At 42.7% G+C, this 18,566-nt stretch overlaps 1 long non-coding RNA gene across 2 annotated transcripts in view; it reads right to left on the minus strand.

Moving 5' to 3' along the window:
• LOC128346544 (uncharacterized) overlaps positions 1-14,712 on the minus strand; it is a 78,025-nt gene extending 63,313 nt beyond the window's left edge. For both annotated transcript variants that reach the window (XR_008317040.1, XR_008317039.1), the window contains exon 1: positions 14,528-14,712. This is a non-coding gene — a long non-coding RNA (uncharacterized LOC128346544). The remainder of the gene's footprint in view (positions 1-14,527) is intronic.
• Positions 14,713-18,566: the final 3,854 nt, after the last annotated feature.

Here is an 18,566-nt window from a genome sequence, read left to right on the forward strand (position 1 = left end):
AGAGTTTTGATGTCTGAATCAAAACTCTCTCTTTATACCCCTACCTCTCAATCTTGGGGCAGCAATTCAAAGATCAGTCTTGGTTGACAAACGACATTGTGATGATCATATCTACAGTATGCAGGGCCCTTACTATGTCGGCAAACGTATGAAATTATCGTCTTTGATCTGCAACAATCTTGACCCAAAATTGGCATAATTATTCTTGAATCCAATACAAGAACCAATGTTTGCAAACTGGAAGATAAAGTGGAACACTTCAAAAACAAGCTTACATCAGACTGCCTAGATAATTCTGCAGGTCTAAATGAAAAAAGAAGGGAACATTTTAATGATCTGGTTTAGCTGAACTGCAAGCCAAGTCCCAGGAAAGCATGGTGTGAAGTTCCTCAAAAAGTGAAGTCTACTCATCTAAAACAATGAAGTAGTTCACACAACCAGGCGGGAGGGGTGGGGGGGTGGGTGTGGGGGGGAACACGGAATTCACCTTCTCCCCAGACGAGCACTTGATTGTTTCTGGGAGCGTGGAGTGTGCTCCCAGATGAACCACGCTGCGTGGCACAGCACGGAGCTCTGGAGGCTGGGATATTGCATCTCAGACTCCAGATACGCCACAATGCACTGTGTGACATGAACAATGCATTGGGGGATGCTCCCAGGAGACGGGCACTCTAAGCACCCATCTCTGTGTCCGCTGGGGCTAAATATAGCCCCAGTGAACACATGATTGCTAGGGCCCTTAATCCTGGCTAAGAGCCAGGTTTAAAAGCTGGGCTAGGCAGTGCTGCCCTGCCGGGATCAGGCCCAATCCAGGCGATTCTCAGATGCCGCCTAACCCAGGCTGGGCTTCCCTAGCCTGGGTTAGGGTAAGCGTGAGAACAGCCTCAATATGTTGCCAGATCCAAGGCTATAAGAAGCAGGCAAAGAACTGCATTCACAGTAGAAATCTCAGGGAAATGCCAAGTCCTCTAAACAGTGAAAGCCGGGAAGGAAGCAGCACTTCAGAGCGAAAGAAGTATGTCATTTCCAGATTTAGCCACAGTGACAAAGATCAAGAGGAAGCTATGGAATCAAGCTTAAGCAGGTGCTTCCTATACCCATAATTGGCTCCTTCTTGTTATTATTTAAAATATTTATACCCCACCCCTCTAGGATACGACTGCTCAAGGTGGCTCACAAGATTAGTAAAATAGATACGATGTAAAGTAAAAGATTAATAAAAAGTTAAAAGACCAGGCTAAAACCACATTTAAAATTACAAATTTTACAAGTTTCAAATTTTTGAAATTTTTTTGAAACTAAAAAAGTTTCAGATTTTTGAAACTAAAACCTGAGAACTAATAAGAGTAAAAAAACCTACCAGATATAAGCAGCAGACAAAACATTTAAAAGCCTCTTTAAATAGATGTGTTTTTAATTTAAAAACAAAAACAAAAAACAGTGAGGGAGGAAGCATGGCAGATCTCTTCTAAGAGGGTGTTCCAAAGCTGCCACAACTGAAAAGGCCCTGTCTCTAATCCCCGCCTTGTCCTAAAGAAGCATGTTTGTTCCAGATTTAGTTCTTTCCAAATTTAGCATCCTTGTTCTTTTGTTTATCATCTGGATAGGACCAAGATTAATTTCTACAGGTATCTGCTATGCCCAAGACAAGGCCCCACATTGTGGTCCAACAAGCCAAATGAAGTCCAACAGCGATGTATTGGAGCCGGTCAAATGCCTGACAGCTGTGCTTCTCTTTTTACCCTAATCCCAGACAGGGAGCAAGTTTATTAAGCTCTGTTGGCCTGCCTTATTTTATTTGTTTGTTTGTTTTATTATGTTTGTACACCACGCCAAACATACATCTTTGGGTGCTTTACAGCAAGATAAAACAAATTAAAACAGAAATTAAAACCCTAAAACAATATATGGCAGGGCTTTGATTTCCCAGTTCTTAATGCCAATAGTCATTTTTACCAGAGGAGTCACTGCCACGCCACACTTCAATTATTATTGTCCTTTTCTAAGTTTTGTTCATTTTGATTTGATACACCGTTTAGCATGAAAAGAAATAATATTAGCATGAAAAGAAAAATCAATAGGAAGAAAAGTTTAATAAAAGAAGCCCACACTTGCTTATGACTTCAAGCTGCCTTGCCTGAGGTTTATTACTCCAGCAAACCTGATCGCAAGAAGAAGAAAAATCAAAATTATCTTTTTCACAATTCAGAACCCACTGAAAGACTTCTTTTCATTTTAGCTACCTTAGTGATTCATGTGGTCATCGTTATAGACAATCACATCTCAGCACAAAACATTTTAGCCTCATAATAACTCTTTGAGGCAAAGCAAGTGGAACTCAAATTTTGCAAATGGAGAATGGAGGAATAGGGAACAGCCTGTGAATTACTGAGTGTAACCTTTGATAGAAATGTTCTTAGAAACCCTTAATGGACCCCTCTTAGCTTGATGCTTTCAGGCCATTCCTTTACAAGTGATACAGACTCATTTTTAGAGTATGCACCAACACCCTACACCCCTTCCCAATTCTTGGTTCAATGATATGGGCCTTTAGGAACCTACAAATCTATTGCCAGATAGGACTATTGATGCTGCTATTCCCCAGGAATGAAACAAGTACAGAACTGAACACAAAAATCAGCTTCCATTTTAAAAATATGTTTCTAGCTCATGTTTACAAAGTTCTGCTTGCAAGTATACTAGCATTGCTTGCCGAACTGACAGAAGACAGAGGGGTGGTTGAATGACTTTGCTTCCACACCAGCCATTTTCCTTGGAGTTGTCATTGTTTGTTCACTTCATTATTACAGAGAATCCAGACGATGTCACTGTGAAGCCTAGTGTTTTCTGTGTTGTCCTCACAAATTTTTTAAAACCTTGTTAGTGGCAGTATTTCAGATCTAAAATTCCACAGTTAGAGTTTGGGCTTTTTTTTTAAAAGTGCCCAATTTGCTTAATTATTCCATTTCCCCCCTTAAGTGCTATTAAATGTATTTTTTTTTTTAATGAACGAGCAAATGGTAGGAGTGCCCTGACTCTATAGAGGAAGAAAAGGCTCATAGAGGAATAGGAAATGACTAATTAAAGGGCCAGTTTCAACAATGCTATGACCAAAAGATAACAGAAGATGACTCATTTAGATGGTTAGTTTCAAACAAGACATCTTTGGTGATTTAAAATAGAATGGGTGTACTTCTCATTAAAATACTTTGGATCTTTCTCATGTAAATGTGTTTATTAGAATGTTTATGGAGACTATAGTGCTACATCAAGAACCCCATGGAACCACAGTTTTAATTCTGCTTCATGTATTTGCAGAAGAACAATGCCTAGCATTGGTAAAGGGCCCTAGGATGGGCAAAGTAGTCAGTGGAGGCAGGGCTTCAACAGCCCCTTGCCTCTTCCCACGACTAGAAGAAGCTTAAAAAAATGGCAAAGGCCTAAACATGGTAGAACTAATTATGCATAAGAAAAAAGCATGCTGATCTGTGTGCACTCTGGGCTTGAACAAACAAATTCTGCACCATGATGATCCAGACTACAGAGCTTAGCTTTTCTAAGCTCAACTCTGTAGTATGGAATGGATCTGGATCACCATGGTGTCCGCTGGTCAATTGACTGAATAAAGATGATTGACTGACTGACTGACTGACATGGTGTAGGCTTTGAGGCTATTCACACGCACGTGTGGAACTAGGCTGAGGGAGCCCAGCCTGGTTTTGCACATCTGTGTGAACCACCAGAATCAGGCCCGATCCCAGGGTCAACATGGCGGCTGCTTGTTGCCATCTGGTCTGGCAGCATGTAATGGACTATTGCAGTGGCTCCCAACCACTTTCTTGAAGCTGGGGATGATGGGAGTTGTAGTTCAACAACATCCAGAGGACCCCAGGTTGGGAACCACTGGACTATAAGATCTAGCTCCCACCCCATACCCAGTGGCACACCGCAGCAATATGATCGAGCCATCCAGTCAGCCAGCAGTTACAAAGAGCTCCTCCTCCTCCACAGGATTTGAAAAAGAGTGAGATGGAGCAGAAAAAGAAGGTAAAGGAAGGAGAGGTCTGTTGGAAATGTGACTCCACAGGCATCGACTCTCAACACCACAGAAATAGAGAATGTAAGACTGCCCTCTTGTATCTTCTATCTCTCTATACTCTGTCAATCTCTGTTCTAACTCTTCTGATTGGTAGACTGTTATTCTTAGGAGACTCCCTTCTTCTTTGTTCTCTCTGTTCTTTTCTTATTCTTTCCACCATGAGGTAGCTGGTACAATGTGGTCTTTAAGTTTGTAACTTCTTTAAGTTTGTAACCTTTACAGGCAAACCTCATTACTCATGGACTCTATGTCCAGAGACTGATGTATTCGCAGGTGTCTAAATTGACACCCTGTTGCATTATTTGAAAGGGTTAACACCCTCATATCAGTGGTTCCTAGAGGGCCAGCTGTGACCATGGAGGTCACTTCCAGCCGCCATTTTGTCTGGAGGAGTCAGGAACAGTTATTTTCCAACTCAATGCTTTTTTAAAAAACAACAACAAATTTTCTGCAATTTTGGAGGCATTTTGCAAATTGGGGGGCATGGTACAGTAAACAGTTTTAATTTTTTTGTGTTTTCCCCTTTCCCCCGCATTTCCCCACCTTTTGGGTCCATTCTGGAACCTAACCCTCCTTTTCCCCTAGGCATAATGACTCAATTCTTGCAGTTTTGTTACTCGCAATAGTAGGCGAGGAATGGAACCCCCGCAAGTTACGAGGTTTGCCTGTACTTGTTTTTTCACTCTAAACAATTGTCTACAGATCACCTCTATGCGCTCTGTTCTCTTCCTGGGTTTCTCTGCTAAACAAGGGGTTGACTCAAATTCAAAGGGGTTGACTCAAATTCAAATTCCACTCCATCCCCCTCTTTCTTTTAAAATCCAACACAGAAGGAGAAGGGGGGAAAGGAAGAGCTCATTCCACCTGCTGGCTGAGCACATCAGATCACCCCTGTGCACCACCAGGTAAGGAGCCACATTTGGCACCCACTTCAGGCACCCAAATCTCTTGGGCCATCCATGCAAAGGTGCATTTAAAAAGTGTCATTTCTTATGGCCACCAAGGTTAATTTGAGTCAAAGAGGCGCTTCACACAACACATGTGAAGTGCCTGAGGGTGTTCTGCAGGGTCTCCCTGCAGACGAGCAGTCACTTGCAGCTGGGTGGCCAGATCAGCTGCCCACACAACTGCTAGCTCTGTCAGGGAGCCAGCAGGGGCTGTGCTGATAGGGGGCTGCATGGCCCCCGGACGTTCCAGGATGCCCTGCGCAAGCACGCGGGGCATCCTGGAGACCCCTGAGCCCGGGAGTCTACTTGTGTATCGCCACGCACTGCGGCGACACACAAGCAACAAAATGAGGTTAATGGAGCACTCGCTCTGTTAACCTCATTTAAGGGGAGGGTGGTTTAGGCAGGCTAGCCGCCTTGGGAGCACCAGGCTCGCCTGTGAGCCCGGTGGTTCGCACGATCACTGGAAAGTAGGCTAAGCTCCCTTAGCCTGCTTTCCAGTGATAGTGGGAATAGCTTCAAAGTCTGTTCTTCAAGGGCAATTAAATATACTTCCTGGAAGGGGCTGCATGAAACAGACATAATTGCTCATACACAATAACTAAGCAGGATGGCTGCTTGCTGGCTCCAGAATGGCTACTTGCTGCCTTCTCAGCTTCCCTTACCTAGCTCTGTCACCCATTGCAGGGAATCAGCCATGCAAGATACCAATTTCCTCTCTATGGGCACCACTATCTGCTTTATAGCTTCTTGAGTAAAGAGGCACCCCTTGCAATTTTCTTTAAAAAGTACACATTATGATGGAACTAGATATTTTGAGAGACCAGAGTTGCTTCCACACTACAACCCATCATGCTGCAGAGGTTTCACTCTCGTGCTATGAGTGGAATGAAAACAGTGGTTCAGCATGGTGCTTGATATAGCAATTATGTCTGTAGAAGTGTGCATGAATCATTTTTTGCAATTCAGTTCAGCATCAAATAGCAATAATAATAATAGATTTATTATTAATAATAACAACAACAACAACAACAACAACAGCCTATATTCTGCGATGATATCTATAACAACAGCAACAACATTGACAATAAAATTCAGCCATCCCAGGTCCTTGGGAAGGACTCGATGTCTGCATAAAACAAACCAGTCAATAATACCTGTCTGACTGTGCAAATAAATAAATAAATAAATAATAACAGATTATAATAAAAAGCAGGCTGGGTAAAAGAGGTCGAAAAATGTCACCAACAAATGCAAGATCTAATAATAACACCAGAATTAATAAGTGAAAGAGCAAAGAAAATTAAAAAATGGACTGCACCAGGCGATGATGAACTGATTGGCTTTTGGCTTAAACACCTAACAAGCCTTCATAAACAACTATCAAAACAGTTCAATCACATTTTGCAAGGAGGTGATATTGAACAATGGCTAACAACTGGCAAAACTCATCTCATCATGAAAGACCCAGCAAAAGGTGCAGTTCCAAGTAATTATAGACCGATAACTTGCCTGCCAACCATGTTCAAATTATTAACTGGAATAATAGCAGATGAAGTAATGCAACACTTATTAACTAATAAGCAGCTTCCAGCTGAACAGAAAGGAAACTGCCCGAACACCAGAGGCATAAAAGACCAGCAGCTGATTAACAAAATGATTTTAGAAAATTGCAAGAGAAGCAAAACCAATGTAAGTGTTGCATGGATTGAGTACAAGAAGGCCTTCGACTCATTGCCTCATACATGGATACTAAAATGTTTAGAAACAACTGGTGTCAGCAAAAACATTCAGATATTTATTTTAAAAAGCAATAAGCATGTGGAGTACACAGTTAACAATAAATGGCGAGACACTTGGACAGGTCAGCATTAGAAGAGGTATTTTCCAAGCGGACTCACTATCCCCTCTGTTGTTTGTAATCGCCATGACTCCACTTTCACAAATACTAAGCAAAACAGGCCTCGGATACCAAACATCTAAATCATTAAGTAAAACAAACCATCTGCTATACATGGAATATCTGAAGCTGTATGGAAAGTCCCAATCAGAAATCGAATCACTGCTAAACACTGTCCATATATTCAGTAGTGATATAGCAATGGAATTTGGACTAGACAAGTGTGCTGCATTAATAATGAACAGAGGAAAAATAAGAAAAACTAGAACTGCCCAATGGAAGCAACATCAAGAACCTGGAAGAGAAAGAACATTACAAATACTTGGGCATTCTCCAGGCGGATAACATCACACACACTGAAGTTAAAAGAAAAAAATGAAAGTGAATACATCAGGAGAGTTAGAAAAATCCTCAAGTCCAAACTCAATGGCGGGAACACCATACAAGCCATAAACACCTGGGCTATACCTATTATCGGATACACTGCAGGAATAATAGACTGGTCCCAGGCAGAGCTAGAGACGCTAGATAATAAGATCAGGAAAATAATGACCATCAATCATGCTCTGCATGCCCGCAGTGATGTAGATAGGCTATACCTCCCTCGCAGCTCAGGTGGAAGAGGAATGCTGCAAGTCCATCAAACAATAGAGGAAGAGAAAAGAGGCCTTGAAGAATATATCAAGGACAGTGAAGAAGATGCACTGAAAATGGTCAAGAACAAGAAACGATTCAACACCAATGAAACAAAGCAGGCCTACAAGAAAGAACACGTCAAGAACCGAGCAGAAAAATTGAGAAATAAGCCCCTGCATGGTCAATATTTGCACAATATAAGTGGAAAATCAGACATCACCAAGACCTGGCAATGGCTTAAGAATGGCAACTTGAAGAAAGAAACAGAGGGTTTAATACTGGCTGCACAAGAACAGGCACTAAGAACAAATGCAATAAGAGCAAAAGTAGAAAAACCCACAACAAACAGCAAGTGCCGCCTTTGTAAAGAAGCAGATGAAACAGTGGACCACCTAATCAGCTGTTGTCAAAAGATCGCACAGACTGACTACAAACAAAGGCATGACAAGGTAGCAGAGATGATACACTGGAACATCTGCAAAAAATACAAGCTACCTGTAGCCAAAGATTGGTGGGACCATAACATTGAAAAGGTTGTAGAAAATGAAGATGCAAAAATATTATGGTACTTCCGACTACAAACAGACAAACATCTGTCACACAATACACCAGATATAACTGTAGTCGAGAAGAAAGAAAAACAAATTAAAATAATCGACATAGCAATACCAGGGGGTAGCAGAATAGAAGAAAAAGAAATAGAAAAAAATAACAAAATACAAAGATCTACAAATTGAAAGGCTGTGGCAGAAGACCAAAATAATCTCAGTAGTAACTGGCGCCCTAGGTGCAATTCCAAAAGACCTTGAAGAGCACCTCAACACCATAGGGGCTACAGAAATCACCATCAGCCAATTACAAAAAGCAGCGTTACTGGGAACAGCCTATATTCTGCGATGATATCTATAACAACAACAACAACGATACTGATAATAAAATTCAGCCATCCCAGGTCCTTGGGAAGGACACGATGTCTGGATAAAACAAACCAGTCTATAACACCTGTCTGACTGTGTAAACAAGAATAAATAAATAATAATAATTGAATTGGAAATAGGCAAAAAATTTGAAAATCGCCCAAAGGGAACAATGGAGAACTCAAATCACCCCACTGGTCCTCCATGGGTAGGTCCTAGGGACACCGAAGTGGGTTGGGTGGTAGGGCATGATGGATGCTACCTACTACCCAACCCAGAAAAGAAATAGGCAAGGAGCCAATTAAAAAACCAACCAAAAACCTTTCCCAACCCTCCCCCCAGAGGATCCTTTGAGGGATTAGGTTAATGAAAATTAATCGCCTGCTTGCCCATTTCTTTTGTGGGTTGGGTGGTAGGTAGCACCCATCACCAGCCAACCCACTTTGGTGTCCCTAAGACCTATCCATGCAGTGGTCCAGCAATGGCATCATCTGGAAGCTATGTAAACAACTGGAGAAGATGCCCAGGGACCCAAGGATCTATTGCCACTCTTTCCCTTTTTCCCAAGTAACATCTAAATTTAATACATGTGACACCACTGTACATTTCTCCCCCGCCACACACAAGAAAGCCCTATGCATATGTTGTGTTCAGCACTTGTGCAAGTATACAGTGTACTGAGAAACAGATCTACACTCAGGTTCTTTCGTCCCATCTGTGCCATGCATTTGAGGGGCTTGTACCCAGGTTCATTTTTTAAGTGAATGCAAATACAAGTCATTCACACAAAAACATGTATGAGTGTACAGAAATCTGTACACTCGTACCACATAATTTGGGAATACAGCTATATATATCAGCCCCATTCAGATGTTTAAAATCCTGCCACACCCACGGTTACAGTGCTGAAATTCCCACCCAAGCACTGTCACTCACCCACCTCCAGCTATCCTGCTTATGTGTGAAGAGGGAAATGCCGGAACTGTGGTGGCCGACGCTTCCATGATCAGCAGCCTTGGGCAATCCAGGCGGCCAGTTGCAGAAGCACTGGCCATCACGGTCCCAGCGTATCTCTCTCAACACAAACTGTGCCTGTATTGTGAGTGAGACAGCTGGAGGAAATGACTGGCAGCACCATGGAGGAACTTCCCACTCCCTTTCAGCCCTGTACCTGTGAGTGCGGCTGGATTTTAAATGTCTGAATGCGGCTGGGGTTTATGTCTGACTCAGAGGCTGCAACCTACCCCTACTAATTAAGCAAAGAGGCACCTTTTAAAGTGGCGGTTCTCTTATATCTAGCAGGGGGAGAGCAACTGCTCCTATCCAACTACAGCACATCATCCCTCCAGTGGTAGTTGCTGGGGTCTCCCTTATGATTCTTTTAGATTATGAGCGCTTTTGAGTCAGGGGACAATCTTCTTATTTTTCTCTGTTTAGTGCTTTGAGAATATCATATAATTGTCTGTTCATATAGGGGAAGGGCAACACATATAGCATGATGATCTTATGTTGTGTTGAAATACATATTAGGAAGGAAATGGCAGGGGAAAGTCACTCTTAATAGTCAGCTCTGCCCCTCATCTTTAGTCTTTTATGATAGTGGACATTTCCCTCTCAGAACACCATCATCTAGTACACAATATATGCAAAGTAAACAGGTGATAGAGTCTGTAGCATTTGTAGAAATTCTGTATTTTTATGGATGGAAAAAAGGCATCCATGCTGGAATCTGAATTAATTATCACCTCTTCCCTAAGTTAGCTGGCAGATAACTAGAAATCTTTATTAATTACTTCCTTAACTCCTTCATTACCCAACGAACTTTGGCATGCAGCCATTCATCACCAACTGTTCACTTTAGAATTTGTTTGGCTCATGCCTGGGAAACATTATTGAGCAAATAAGGATCATCCAAACTCCCCACCCCCTAGAAAGTCCTTGATCTCAGTAAATTAAAGCACTTCTATGTACTTATACACAATTCTGAAATCCCAGATAGTAACAATGCATGGCAGGAGAAAAGATCCATATCATGAAATAATTAATTTATTTGAGTGCGTGCTGAAATTTATAATATCCAAAATCTTCAAAAGCATATGCATTCACATTAATGTTGTATGCATTAGTGCATTAAGTGGTCAGCCAGTATGGCACAGAATAGTGAACAGAGTGATAGGCCAAATGGGAAGGCTTGAGTTCAGATTGGTGCCTGGTTATGAAGTTCAATGGATGACCCTGACCAGTCTCACAACCTAACTTACCTCATGAGTGTAATGGGAGCAGGATAGTATTGAAGCATGACAGGCAAATTATACAGAAAAATGCTGCCACTTTGCTCAAATTCTTGGCTCAATGGGATGTAGGTCTATGCTCGGTTTTGACAAAGTCTTACTTATGAACCTTGATGTCAGGTACTCTGGGGTTTACTGCATGTCAGAGGATCTGCAACCTACCCCTACCAATTGTGCAAGAGGCACCTTTTAGAGTGACAATTCTCTAATATTTAGCAGAGGGAGAGCAACTGTTCCTACCCAACCACAGCACAGCATCCCTCCAGTGATGGTTGCAGGGGCCTACCTTATGTTTCTTTTTGGACTCTGTGCCCTTTTGAGACAGGGAACCCCATTATTTATTATTTTCCCATGAGGTTACTTGAGGAGGTCCTTCTCCAGTTGCCGCCAACACGTTTGGTGGCTACATAGAGAAGGGCCTTCTCAGCTGCTGCCCTGAGATTGTGGAATGCGCTCCCTGCTGGGATACGAGCCTCCCCATCTCTGGCAATTTTTAAGAAACTTCTGAAAACACATCTCTTCAACCAGGCTTTCTCAGCTTTTTAAAACTTGTTTTTAAATTGTTCTGATTATTTAATTGTTGTTTTACGATGTTTTTAATATTGTTAATCATTGTTTTGTGTTTTTATAATTTTTATTTTAATTATTAACTGATTTTAATGGTGTTTTAATGTAAACCACCCTGAGCCTTTTGGAAGGGCAGTATAACAGTTCAATAATAATAATAATAATAATAATAATAATAATAATAATACTGGGAACAGCCTATATCTTGCGACGATATCTATAATAACCAACAGTATTGATGATAAAATTTAGCCATCCCAGGTCCTTGGGAAGGACTCGATGTCTGGATAAAACAAACCAGTCAATAACACCTGTCTGACTTTGTAAACAAGGAATAAATAATAATAATAATAATAATAATAATAATAAAATGCTTTGAGACTTCTTGTTGGGACGTGGTGGATAAATAGTACTAGTAGTAGTTAGTAGCAGCAGCAGCAGCTGTTGCTGTTGTTGTGAGCCCCTGGGACTGTGTACTGTGACTTCAGAGATGTTTTTGGGCACAGAAAAGAATACCAAATACACAGGGGCATAACAGCAAGGTCGAAAGGGCCCTGCCCCCACCTCCCCACTATCTGATTTGAAGAGGCAGGAAATAAAGTGAAGAGCAAACTATCACTCAGTTGGTGGGACCCCGCAAGGGCCCAGGGACACACCCTCCCCCCCCCCCCAGACACCCAACCCCTGCCAATGCATAACCCTGTCCTTTCATTAACAGGCAATATGAAGCCTGTGGATTGGCCAAGCCTGATATAGATACAGGAACAGGTGAGTGCCTGACTGTCACTGTAGAGGTGACTGAAGGGGGAAGAGTATTCCTACTCTAATTAGAAACCAGTGCTTCCAATTAGAAGCAGTGGAGGCAGTAGTTGCCTCAGTCAGCAACAGGGCCATCCCTAGGGTGGTGTGGGGCCTCCTTAACATTTCATATCATTACAGAATCATACGGATTGATGACATACAGTGTAAATAGTGTGAGTGAGGTTTTTGGACATGTCCAACCAGCTTGGACGTATAATGCATTTCTAATGAAATAAAGATAAAAAGCACAACACATGCTTCACAGTTCTCAGACCTTCTGGGTTGCAAATCAACTTGAGCATAGTGCATTCATAAATAAATAAATAAACAAATAATATTGTTTGTTCCAGAAGTTTTTCTAATTTTCTGCCCTGATCAAGCCACTTATAGGCCTTTTGGGATGTCTTTTTTTAAAAAACCAAACAATTTGTCCAATCCACTTCAATCTAAATATACATATTCCTCCCACCCTGCTCTACATCTCTGCTCAATGCCCAAGCCCTAGGCCACGTCATTCCAGGACAGGTGATCTAAAGGCTGGGGCAGAAAGGGGGGGGCGTTTTACCCTTTTTTTTAATGAAGGCAGATTCTTCCATATGGGGGTGGAATGATGGTCTAAGGGGTGGCTTCAGTTCCAGACATTTTTGTAATTTTCTGCCATGAAACAAGCCACTTATAGGACTTTTTGGATGTTTTTTTTTTTTTAAATTAGAAAAATTAAAAACCAGCAATCCACTTCAATTACATATTCCTCCCGCCTTGCCCTACATCTCTGCTCAATACCAAAGCCCTATGGCAAGCCGGTCCCTAAATATTCAAGGCAGATGGGAGATAGCCACAAAAAGGAAATCACATCATCACTCCATTACTAAGGCAGGGCTGGGCAGAGGGTCTGCAGAGAGCTCTGGTGCTAGACACTCCCTGCTTGCTTGCTTGCTTGCTTGCTTCTTTCCTTCGGCTTCAGGGAGGCCTGCATGGAGGCCTCTCTGGAAGCCCCGCCCATCCACCAAACAGCTGAGAGGCAGGGAGAGAGGGAACTCTAGCAGCTTGCCTGGGAGCCTTTCTAGCTGCACACAGCCACAAAAGATCGGCTGTGGGGGAAGATATGAGGCTGGGACTGGGGGAGAGAGGAGGGCAGGCTGCACTGCAGTGTCCCCAGAGCAAGGCCTGTGCCAACGCAGGCTGGGGTTAATTCAGGGGCCCTGAACACAAAAGATTTGAATGGAAATGAGCCAATCTGGAACCAGGGGGGAGTCGCCAGCCAATCGTTGCACACTGTAAGTCACCAATCCCTTGGGAGGGTAGGTTTAAAAAAATAAATAAATAATACTTACACAAAATGGAGACAGCAAGACAGATCGCCACAAAATGGAGGTCTGAATCTACAAATTTTTCAGTCCCGAAATCTGGGTGACTTGTTTTGGACCGGAATCTGGCCAGCTAGAACAGGGGCAATTTGTTTTGTTCACAAATCGTCCAAAACAGGGAGATTTGGGTGCAAATCGTTTTGTGCCCAAATCGATTCGCACCCCACTGAAGTAGATAGCCCCTGCCTCTGCCGTGCTACTTTGTTGTGGTTCAGTCCCTGGCATCTCCAGGTAGGACTGAGAAGGACGCCTACCTAGAGTTTTAGAGAAGCTGCTGCCAGTCAGTGTGGACAATACTGAGCTAGATAAAGCAATGTCTGACTCAGTATAAAGCAGCTACCTATGTTTCTTTGGCCTTACACTTTGGTAGGCATGAGCTACAGTGCTGCTCTCTCCAACATCCCTACAGAGGACAGCACTAGTTACAGTCCTACTTCAAGGCCACTGAGACACTGAGACCCGTCACCATATTGCCTCTTGCTACTAAACCTGAAAACAATCGACCTTATTGCCCAATTGCCCTTCCACCCAAATAACGGAATGGTACCCAACTAGTTCCACTCCGAAGACCACCCTGTTATGGAGCCATGAATGCTCAGATTGTTGGTGAAACTGTGTAAACCAAGCAGAAATCTTTCAAACATTCTCCTAATAGCTCTAAGCAAGAAAAGCACCAAACAAGCAAGCTGGTATTTTTCCAAGTGATGAGCAGGCTGAGAGAGAGAGAGTTCTTATCATAAACATGGTTTTGTGTTTGTATTATACCCACATGGAACTCGGTGCTGGAGAAATGATTGGAAATAATGTGTGTTTTTCTAGCCTGAAAACACCTATCATTGCCTCTGATTAAAACAATCCAGCTCCCAGTTTGGTACAGTCTTGACCACATACTGTACTAAACACATATTCCTACCTCTCCACTTAGTCTCCCAGTTTCAGAACCGAAACCCATTATTTCCCAAAGGTCATTTAAACACCTTCAGTGAAGCAACATAAAATTACCTCCGACGTGTGTTCTGAAATAGATCTCTCCCTTCTGCGTCTTATTTTTGAACTCTTGAGTTGCTAGCTACCACGGCCGTTGGTAGTTTGTGTGTCAAATGTACCACCTACAAAGGTTATTTCTTTTCTGTTTTGGGAACAGCAACCTTACGCCTAATAGGCAGGAAGATTTACAAACAGATGTGTAGTCATGACTATAAAGGAGAAACGCCTTAGCAAAATAATAGATACATACACTATCAGCAAATGAAATGTGACCTTCTGGCTAGAAACCTGATAGGGCCCCAATTGGAGAACTTTAGAAAATTGGATCGGCCTCAATAGGCACCGAGTAAACACGAGAAGTGCAACATAGTATTATTAAGCATAATGCACATTTAATGCATAATTTTACAGCAGCCAATTTCATGCTCCTGCCTTAAATGAGTCTGGACCTACTTCCGCCGGAGCAGCCCCCCACTATCAACATCTCTTAAAAAGAATTGCCAAGCCAGTAAACTATCACTAGCGTCCTTATCCCATACTTTCTGCTCCATAAACTTTCCCAGCTCCCAGAGCTTGTAGTGAGATCTCGTCCACATCCAGTGCTCGGCTTTTGAAGCACTAAACTGTTTTGGCGTGGCTTTGTCTGATGGGGTTAGAACATTTCCATGTAATGCTGTTGCAAGTCAGGCAGTGAACCTTTGCATCTGCAGAGCACTTGTCTGGATCCCAGCTCTGCAGTGGAAGCTCCTGCAGTCTATTACCACCAACGAATGCTGAGGGTGGCTTAAGCACAGCAGGTGCAACATCCTCTCCCTTCTCTAAGACAGCATGAGTGTGTGCCCTCTGCCAGGATCCTGGAACAGCAAAGACAAACAATGCAGAGAGGCAAGAGAAGAGGAGAAGCCTCATAAAGTACCATAGTCAGCCTGGATTCATGCAAGATACATAGCAAGGATTTAAGAGGCGGTATCTAATTTAACCTGCCAAGGAAGTCCAAGCTATAACAGATGATGCCACTAAACGTTGGTAAGGCCCACATTGGGTGGCCCACTGACTGGTCCTGCCTACACTCTACTAGAACAAAAACAAACTCCTTCTCTATCCTTCCATCCCCCCACTCACGTTATGTTCACACTCTTGCATGTTTCCTACCCCTATACTAGGCCTGCACAACTTGTGACCCATCAGATCTGAATAGATTGTAGCTCACCAGCTATTCCCCACCTCTTCCCTCCCTCCCTCTCCCCCCTCCGCACACACACACTTTTTACAGTTTGTGGTAGACTGCAAAACCAGTTTATAAACCTCTGCTGGGTCACCATGTGTTGCTAGGGTGCATTAGACTTCGTGGATCACAAGTTGTGCAGGCCTAGGGTTGCCATATTCAAGCTCTCCAAATTTGGGCACCCTAATTTGTGTTGGAGCTAGGATCCTGGCAGCATCAGCTCTCAGCGGTTAGGGTCATGGATAAAAGTGCTGGACTCCTCCCCTCTTTTTTCTTCCAGTGTTAGTCTCCATTTTGTCTCTCCAGAGATGGCTCTTTGTTTTGGTCTCTCTCTTCAGCCATGAGCTACAGCTGAAATTAAGCTGCAGGCTTTTTCACATTCATTTGCAACCTTTTCTTTAAATAAATCCTTGTAGTTCTTCAATACTAAAGAACTGTCTCAAGACCTGCCATTTGCATATTAGGGTGCCTGGATTTGTAGAGCTTGAATATGGCAACCCTAGGTCTGCACAACTTGTGATCCACAAAGTCTAATGTACCCCAGCAACATGGTGACCCAGCAGGGGTTGATTAACTGGTTTTGCAGCCTACCACAAACTGCAAAATGTGTGTGTGTGTGTTGTGTGTGTGATGCTGTGCTAGGGTTGGATAGGCCCGCTTACTCCCCCCCCCCTGCTAAAAAAGAAGCTTTTATCACCACTTTAAAAAGGTGCCTCTTTGCCCAGTTAGTAGGGACAAAGAATATGCCCCGATACCTGAATATGCTATTTATTGGTGAAAAAATATGCGATTTATTGGTTTAAATATGCTAATTAAAACATTATATTTATTGGTTTAAATATGCTATTTACTGGTGAAAATGAAGATACAAGACAAGATTGGTGAAAATACGAAATCAAAGCTCATGCCAAGGAGAAGTGCTGAGTGCATTTTCATCACCACTAAATTCTACAACTGACACTACAAAAATGGTGCTAGGGATTAAGGCTTTCAGGTCTGAGCCTTGTCACGGTAACCGTTTACGTCCCGGGACAAGTACATAAAATGTAACACCAAAATGATTCCTTTTGATTTAGAATACTAGTATAGGCTGGAAAAGAGCAGGGGGCAGGGAGAATTCATGGTGGCTCAAAGCAAAATAAACACACACACACACACACACACACACACACACACACAAACAAAATAATAGCAAAAAAATAAATAAATGAAGACGACACTAAATTTGAGATATTAACAGCAGCAATAGAACAAAAATTCACTGAGCATTTCAGTTAGGGCTGCAATCCTATAGTATATCCACTCACTTGGGAGAAAGTCTGATTGAAACCAATAGTACTTACTTCTAAGTAGGAATGCATAGAATAGATTGCACTATAAAGCCAAAAACCTTAAACATTACAATGCACAGGTAGGCAGTGATTTACATCAAAATCAAGCCATCCTCTCAGCTGCCCTATAGAGATCTCCTGCTGATGGGGGGCGGGGGGGGGGCGAAGCAACATTCCTCAGGGGGATTACTTATTGTGTGAACTGCTCCCAGCAGCCTCCTGTGCTTCACCTGCCTCTCTCCTAGTCCAGCGGTTGAACAGAATGGCGACCACATGTTTTGCTCCTTAACTCTGCTTCTACAAGGGCTAGAGCTTACCTTTTTAAAAAAAGAAAGCAAGAAAGCTGGAAATCTGGGCAAGCTAATGGGCTAACTGGCTGCCAGGGAACCTGCTTAAAATCCAGCAAATACCCGGAAGTCCGGGAAAAGTGGCAACCCTATGCAGACCTGCCCCATGCATTATATATGAGTCTGCTTTAAGGACCAGAGCACATATCACGGCAATAGCCATGACCCTAAGGTGAGTGATCCTTGTCCTGGCTGTAATATATGGAACATCTGAAAGGGGAGTTTACATGCATACAACCATATGCACTTAGGCTTTCCACGCAATTGAGAACCTTGCACAATCAGGAACCCTGCATGTGAAGAGCCTATTCACATACCTGTGCACATGCAAGCTCCTCTTTCAGATTTTGAGCTGACTCCACTGACGTTGGGGGAAGGTTATGGCCACACTCCCACCCCTTCCATGCAGCGGCTAAATGTATGGCGAGGAATAGTGAAAAGGCCCATTGTCTGAATGATGTATTGATAGGATGTCTGTAATCCGTATGGATGTATACTACAGCATCTGTCTTGAAAGATTACTCTCTGGAGAAATGGTCTTCAGAACATTGCTTTGCTGGATGCTTTCTTAGGTCCCTGAATAAGATTTCTTTTTTAAAATACCCCAAACAATTTGATACTTTAAATCATATAAATAAAGCTTTTGGGGGCAAGACTGACACTGACCTCTTTTCTTTTTTTCACCTTCCAATACTGATTATCCTCTCCCCCCCCCCCACATCTGTGACGACCTATTCACAAAGTGATGAACATGCATGTGAGAAGAAGAGTACAATAATCAGGTATAGACCCCTAAGACTCAGCTTTTTGCATGCAGTCATAAGAGAAGGTCACGACTCTTGTCTGTAGAACTTTGCACAGAACGGTGAAGCCTCCTCATGCACATAAGGTGGAACAGGCACATACGTAAATCAGTTTACCTGCAGATACCATGGACAGAGGGAACAGTTGGGGCTTTGGGGCTTGTTTAACGGGTGGCTGCCATTACTTCATCATGCCGTTTGGTATTCAGATTCCAAAGAGGCACAAGAGTGTTGCAAAAAGAACAAAACCCGTAAAAGAATTCCAAATGAGGCTGAGGCAAAACAACACGGTGAGCCTGAAGCCAGCAGCAATGATTTATTTTAAGTGCATACATGCATCTTCAATAA

The sequence above is a fragment of the Hemicordylus capensis genome, chromosome 2 (assembly GCF_027244095.1).
Source record: "Hemicordylus capensis ecotype Gifberg chromosome 2, rHemCap1.1.pri, whole genome shotgun sequence".
NCBI lineage: Eukaryota > Metazoa > Chordata > Lepidosauria > Squamata > Cordylidae > Hemicordylus > Hemicordylus capensis.